General features: G+C 48.2%; 1 protein-coding gene and 1 pseudogene across 2 annotated transcripts in view; one reads left to right on the top strand and one right to left on the bottom strand.

Moving 5' to 3' along the window:
* ANKRD6 (ankyrin repeat domain 6) overlaps positions 1-3,685 on the bottom strand; it is a 191,373-nt gene extending 187,688 nt beyond the window's left edge. For both annotated transcript variants that reach the window (XM_044245676.1, XM_044245668.1), the window contains exons 1-2: positions 3,529-3,685; positions 1,926-2,045 (exon numbers count right to left, since the gene is read on the bottom strand). The gene's annotated coding sequence lies outside the window, so the exon portion shown is untranslated. The remainder of the gene's footprint in view (positions 1-1,925; positions 2,046-3,528) is intronic.
* Positions 3,686-6,035: 2,350 nt separating this feature from the next.
* LOC122889093 lies at positions 6,036-6,506 on the top strand (annotated as a pseudogene).
* Positions 6,507-6,951: the final 445 nt, after the last annotated feature.

Below are 6,951 nucleotides of genomic sequence, written 5' to 3' on the forward strand. Positions count from 1 at the left end.
AATTCAGTTGCAATGTCAGGTCACTTTATGCTCCTATGGATGACATCGTCCACATCTTTGCAAAACCTGGGTTTTCAGTGGGTGCCGTGATCGAAAGCAAGTACTACTGGGAAGTCAATGTGGAACAGGAAATGAGAGCAGTGCTACCCGATCTATTCCCAAGATTTAGGAATCAGTACAGGCACACACACACTGCTTGTGACTGGGGTTATTTAAGAATGATAGGACAGTATTTTTTCTCCCAGCTTATGTGTATTTTTTTTTTTTAATTTCATTTACTTATTTGACAGAGAGAGAGCTAGCAGGAGCAGGAACACAGGCAGGGGGTGTGGGAGAAGGAAAGTATGCTCCCCGGCGATCAACACAGGGCTGGATCCCAGGACCCTGGGATCATGACCTGAGCCAAAGGCAGACGCCCAACGACTGAGTCACTCAGGTGCCCCAATTTTTTTTTTTTTAAATAGCTTCTATGTTGTTAGGACATTAATACTTAATAGGTTGTTTGAACCCAACTAGGACAAACTACTTAAAACTACAGGCACTGTGAAAAAATTACTAAGATACTAAGGGAGCCACGAACCAAGTTTAGGAATCTTTTGCCTTAATCAAGAAGTGACAAAGTTTTGCAAGATTCTCCAAGGAGAGCTGTGTGACCCTGCAAAAGTCACAAAGTCCAAAACGCAAACGTAATAACCAGGAAAAGAAGAATTTGGGTTAAAACCATTTTTAAAGGCTGCTCTCTGTCGGTTTAACCCTTCAAATCCCACACAATGTTCCCCTGGATAATTTGTATTTTTAAAAAAACTTCTCAAACATATGCACACAAATTACTGTTTTTCTCATTCTTAGGGACTCAAGCAAAGCTTTTTAAAAATTATAGCCTCCAAGCTATGTTGGAAGAGACTGAGCCTCCCCTGTACAGACAGAACACACCCGCAGAGCCTGTGCCAAGGAAACCTGGGGAAAACCTTGAAAGATAGACTACTACCTCCTCAGGACTCCCCAGAAACAGTCAGCTTTTTTTGTGGTTTGCATCCCACTCTCAAGATCCTGCTTTTAAGTTCAATAAGAATGCTCCAGGTTATTGTGAAAACGCTTGTTTGGAAACTTCCCTTTCACAGAGCTTTTTATGTAGCACGTGATGTGTGAAAAGCAAGGGAAAAAAATTAACACAAATCTAACCAGCGCTTCCTTCCAGGTAGAAGGAGGCCTGGAATGTCGTGGGGAGAGATACTGGGGGACTCCAAGGTGCTAGAGATGCTCTAGTTCTTCAGCTGGGTGATGAGTACTTAGGTGCATGGGTTCTATTCTTATTCTTTACACCGGAAGTGTAGTTTGATACTTTGTGTAGGTATATTTCACTGTAGGGATAGGGACACCATAATTTCTATGTGGTAGGGCCACCAGAGTTAAAAGAATGCATTGTCTCTAAGCTGAGTTGAATCACTAGCCATCAGCCTCTACTTGGGAGTAAATGCTTAGACAGAGGGCTCTGGAGAGGGTGACAGGTTTAAATGGGAAATTAGGTTAATTTTTGGTACAATCACCGAAAAACATGGAGTTAACAAATTAAAAGTTCTCTTAATATTATATTTTTCTCTTTATATAAACATATACATATATATAGATATATATCTATATATATGTTTTTATTTAAGTAGTCTCTACCCAGTGTAGGGTTCCAATGCACAACCCTGAGATCAAGAGTTGCATGTTCTTCCAACTAAGCCAGCCAAGTACTCCAATATATATATATATAAATACATATACATTTATATATATTTATATGTGTATTTTTTAAGTAAACTCTACACCCAATATGGGCTTGAACTCACAACCCTGAGATCAAGAGTCACATGCTCCACTGACTGAGCCAGCCAGAGGCCCCATTAAATGAGCATTTTTTTATCCCCCTTGGTTCCTACCTTCCAACAATGTGCAGCTAGTTGTTTTATGGTGTCTTACTCTTCTTCATCCTCTCCAACTCTCCCTTCCTCACTTATGACCAAAAGGGTAGAAAACTCTTCCAATTTTAATTCATGTCCCTAATTTAAAAAAAAAAAAATTCATTTGCCATATGCTAAGCACCTGCTAGGGATGGCAGAAGGAAGTTAAACATGTACGGTTGCACCTCCTACATGCAAGAACAACAGGTTGCTATTGCTCTTCAAGGGGTGGGAAACACCTCCTCAGAGACAATCAGTGCACTTGTGTACTACTGTGGACCCAGGTGTGCTTGTCTTCATTGCCAAGTTCTTTCCACTGACATTGGCCTAACAGACATGACCTAAACACGAATGAATATCCTCATCCAACAGGTTCACAAAAAGAACGCCTAACATTCAAGAGCACCATGCCAAGCGTTTAACTTACAACATTTCATTTAATCTCCACAATACTACCCAATTATGTATAATACACCCAGTTTACAGTTTTAAAAACGAAGTTCAATGAAATGGGTTTTCCAGGCTGGTCCAAGTGCAGTGGTGTTTACAATTAATTGATCGCAGCCAATTACAGATTTCTTCCTTCCTTCTCCGCTCCTACTGATTCATTTGACGAGCAGAAGGAAGGAAGGAAGGAAGGGGGTAAAAAAGAAATGGAGTTTCCAAAGTCACACACCTAACAAGTGGTGGAATCGAGACACAATCTCAGAAGCCCAAAGCAGATCTCCACCATTGAGCCATCTCCGTGTGCCGCCGGGAAAACATTCCGGACCAGCTTTAGGAAATTCAAGCCCCTCTCCTGTCACAAATACTGCTCCACACTCCCCCCCCTCCCCAAATCTAGCGTTAGCACCGCACTTAAATCCCCAAGAGTCGGTAAACTGGTGTCTGCCCTCAAACCAACGTGCCTCGATTCCTCTGCCCCGACCCTGGGAGATGCCTCTAGCTAACTCTTCCGAGAGCTTAATTCCAGCCGGGGCGGACCTCTCCGGGACGGGAGTCCAGCCCCCCCACCCCGCCGGGTCTGCGCCTCCTGGCAGTCCTCAAAGGGGTAAGGAGGTGGGGGGCAGGCTGCTGGCGCGTCCGAGCCGAACCCGGTCCCTCTGAGGCCGACCCGCAGGCCCGGGGGCGGCGGAGAGCGCAAGGCGACCACCGGGGACCCTCCTTTACTCCCGCAGACCCCCCAGCCACCGCCTCCGGGAGAAATACCCGGCGACCCCCGCCCCCCTACCACCACTTTCTTCAAACTCTGAGCTCACGGGAGAAAGAGGAGGGGGACGAGCCAAGACGACAAAGTTCTCCACCCCGACCCAAAGTTCTACACTCCAGGGAGGCAAGTGAAGCAAAGCGATCGGAGAGGTGCCCCAGGAAGACACCCCCACTCCGGTCCCGGCTTTCCGGAGGCCGCAGGGGAGGGGGCAATGCGCTCCCTCTGGGTGTCCTCCCTCAAGCAGGCTGCGACCTGGGGGCGCCGAGGGAGCAGCGCCCCCACCTCCGACACCGGGAGGTCCCCCGGGAGTCGGGGACGTTGGCCCCCAGATGTCGAGGGGTCTCGAAGGAACCCAGCGAGGTCGCACCGTACCTTTCTCTCGCGCGCCGGATGTCCGCGCCGCAGGGACCGCTACCGGCGACAGGGTAGGGGGGCGAGGGGAGACGACGGAGACGGGTTCCCGCAGGCTCCGGCGGCCCCTGGGCCTCGGCGCCGTCCAGCGCCGCGCCTCTCGCCGCCCGCTCGCCGGGCTGCGCCCCCGGCTCCCGCAGGTTACCTGTGGCGGAGCTCGCCGCGCCCGCAGCTCTCCCGGCCCTGGCCCCGCCCCACCCGCGGCTCCTAAAGTGGGGCCGCAGCGCCCCGCAGCGGCCAGCGCCCGACACTGCGGGGACCTGTGGGAGGTGGAAGGCCGGTGGACTCTCCCTGGGTTGCAGGCCGCTCCCAGCTGGGGCTGCTGTCCCTCCCTGGTCCGCCAGAAGTAGCACCTCCTTCTGAAGAGTGGGCGGGAAGGGGGCTGCGGTGTGGTGAGCTTTTCCGCGCACAGTTGGCCAGGAGGCTCATTGGAGGGGGAGTGGGGAATTGGGAGAAAACCATCCCTCAGCCTGTGGCCAAATGGATATTTCAGTATATTCTTCGCTCGCTTGACTGGTATGGCTCCGTGGGAGCTCAACAGTGATGAATGAAGCAGACTCATTAGAGCTGGAGAAGGTAAGGAAGCCCCTGTTCCAAAGAGCTGGTTTGTAAATAGCTCTCAGAACTATCCCAGATGATACAGACAGATGCACTGAGCACTCCTGACTCCTGTATTCAAATCCCACCATACACACCATTAACTTGGTCCGGTGTTGTCTGTTTTTCTCAGTTACTTCTTCAGCACCTAGAAGAGTTCCCTGAAGATAGTGAGCCTTAATAAAGTGAATGTGTGAATGAATGGAACCTTCCGAAGAAGCATGACTGGAAACTGCCACCCCAACACAGAAGGAGAAGGACACGGAACCCTAGAAAGGTGTCTCAGTCTTACCGAGGTTTGGAACAAGCTTATTTTGCACCCGATTTTTCTGATCTGCTTTGAAATGGGCCTGGTTTTCATAGGTAAAGAAACGTGATGATCTTCTTTTTCTTTTTTTTTTTTTTTTTAATATATTTGACAGACAGAGATCACAAGCAGGCAGAGAGAGAGAGGAGGAAGCAGGCTCCCCGCAGAGCAGAGAGCCCGATGTGGGGCTCGATCCCAGGACCCTGGGATCATGACCTGAGCCGCAGGCAGAGGCTTTAACCCACTGAGCCACCCAGGCACCCCAGATGATCTTCTTTTTCTTAATGTATTTGTCTCCCCCCGCACTTTCAGGGAGCATCAGGTGGAGAGATCCAAACTCATGTCAGGAGAGGGTGAGTGCTGGATTTTCCTCTACAATCTCAGAACTTCCCTATCCCATTGCCATGGCAGCAATTTTTCTTGGCAGGGTGTGAAACCTCTCCTGCGTGTGCTTTGACCCTCTTCAGGATTGTTCCCATCCCTGTCACTCCTCATCTGGAGCTGTTAGAACACATTTCCTTTCCCTGCCCCTTGGTAGCTCTGGATTTCTCTCCAGGCAAGTCACCAGTGAATTACAGGTGAACCCCCAAAGTCAAGATACATATGCATGACTTTTCAACCTGATTATTTCTTTCTTATATGTGTCCAGATTAAAGAGTTTTCTTAGCCGTTCCTTTGAATAAACTTACAGAGATAAAGAGTGTTCCCTTCCTCTGGGAAGCTTTTATAACATCACCATAAAGTCGAAATGAGATGGAGTTTTAAGTTACATTTGTGGGCAGTCGCAGCAATCATGCATTAATTCTGCTGAAAGGAACAGAAAGCTGGAGCATAAAACATGTGAATGCTCCTGGAAGCCAACCCGTCCGCAATTGTTCCCAGGCTTTGACTAGCGGAATTCCTGGCAGAGGGGCCTCGTGAGAGCCAAAGCAGACAGTGGCTGAGCTGCTTGGAGATCTTGTTTGCTCGTCTCCAAGAGGGCACGCAGTCTTTGGAAAACTAATGAAAAGAGACTCTGAACCTCCCTCTATATGAGGAAGGCTCCCAGCCTACAGTTCCATTCTTGTACCTCTATTCAGCTCAAGCAAAGCCAGCCTCACAGATCCACCTCACCACACCCTCTTTCTGTCTCATGAGAAAGAAGTCTGTTCTGCCAGTGATCATTTTCCCTGCTTTCTGAGAATCTAATCTGCTCTGACGTCCAGCAACATTTCTTTCATGAGTTGACTGCACTAGCTGTCATTCGCGCCATTAGATTCAGTTTATCCTTCAGCCCACCATTCTGGCTTCTAACCCCGCCACTCCCTGAAACTACCCTTGCTAAGGCTTCTACCCAGGGAAACTTCCATGGGCCTCTCCATGATCATATCCACCTTTTCCTCTAGAGGAAACCACCATACTAAATTCTGTATTATCTTTTTCAGTTTTCAGCTTGGAGCAGGTGAAGGTGCAACTCACTTCAGTCATCCCAAATACAGGTTCCTCTGACAGCAGCTGTGCCCACTATGCCACCTGCCCACTATGCCACCAAATACAGGTTCCTCTGACAGCAGCTGTGCCCACTATGCCACCACCCAACAAGACCAAGGTTGTATACCTAAGGTACACTGGTGGAGAAGTCGGTGCCATGTCTGACCTGGCCCCTGAGATTGAACCCTTGGGTCAGTCTCCAAAAGAGTCTGGCACCAGTAATTGAAAGGATCTGAGGATTACAGTGAAACTGACTATTCAGAACACACCGGCCCAGATTGAAGTAGCACCTTCTGCCTCTGCCCCAATTATCAGAGCCTTCAAGGAACTTCCAAGAGACAGAAAGAAGCAGAAAAACATTAAGCACAGTGGAAATACCAAATCTGATGAGACTGTCAACATTCCCCAGCATATGCAGCATTGATCCTTAGCCAGAGAACTCTCTAGAATCATTAAAGAGATCCTAGAGACTGCCTGGTCTGTTGGCTGCAATGTTGATGGCTGCCACCCTCATGACATCGTAGAGGACATCAATAGTGGTGCAATGAAATGCCCATCTGGTTAGAAACTACAGGGGAAACATTTCAAAGGGAATATTTCAATCAAGGATCATTTGACCCCCAAAAAAAAAAAAAGTTCCCTGTGTGTATTAATAATTCTCTTATCACAAATAAATGTATCCCTAAACACAACATTGTACAGTTTTGCCTAGTTTTGGGCTTTTTGTAAATGGAAGCAATCTGGGAGAGCCTAGATGGCTCAGTCAGTTAAGTGGCCAACTCTTGATTTCAGCTCAGGTCATGATTTTAGGATTGTGAGATTGAGCCCCGTGAAGGGCTCTACACTCAGCAGGGAGTCTGCTGGAGATTTTTTCCTTCTGTCCTCCCCCCCCCCATCCTTACCCCTGTTTGAGTATGCAGCAGGCACTCTCTCTCTCTCACTAAAATAAATAAATGAATCTCAAAAAAAAAAAAAAAAAAAGGAATCATTCTGCACTCTTCCTATGCATT

This window comes from Neovison vison, chromosome 1 (genome assembly GCF_020171115.1).
Source record: "Neovison vison isolate M4711 chromosome 1, ASM_NN_V1, whole genome shotgun sequence".
In the NCBI taxonomy this organism is placed as follows: Eukaryota; Metazoa; Chordata; class Mammalia; order Carnivora; family Mustelidae; genus Neogale; species Neogale vison.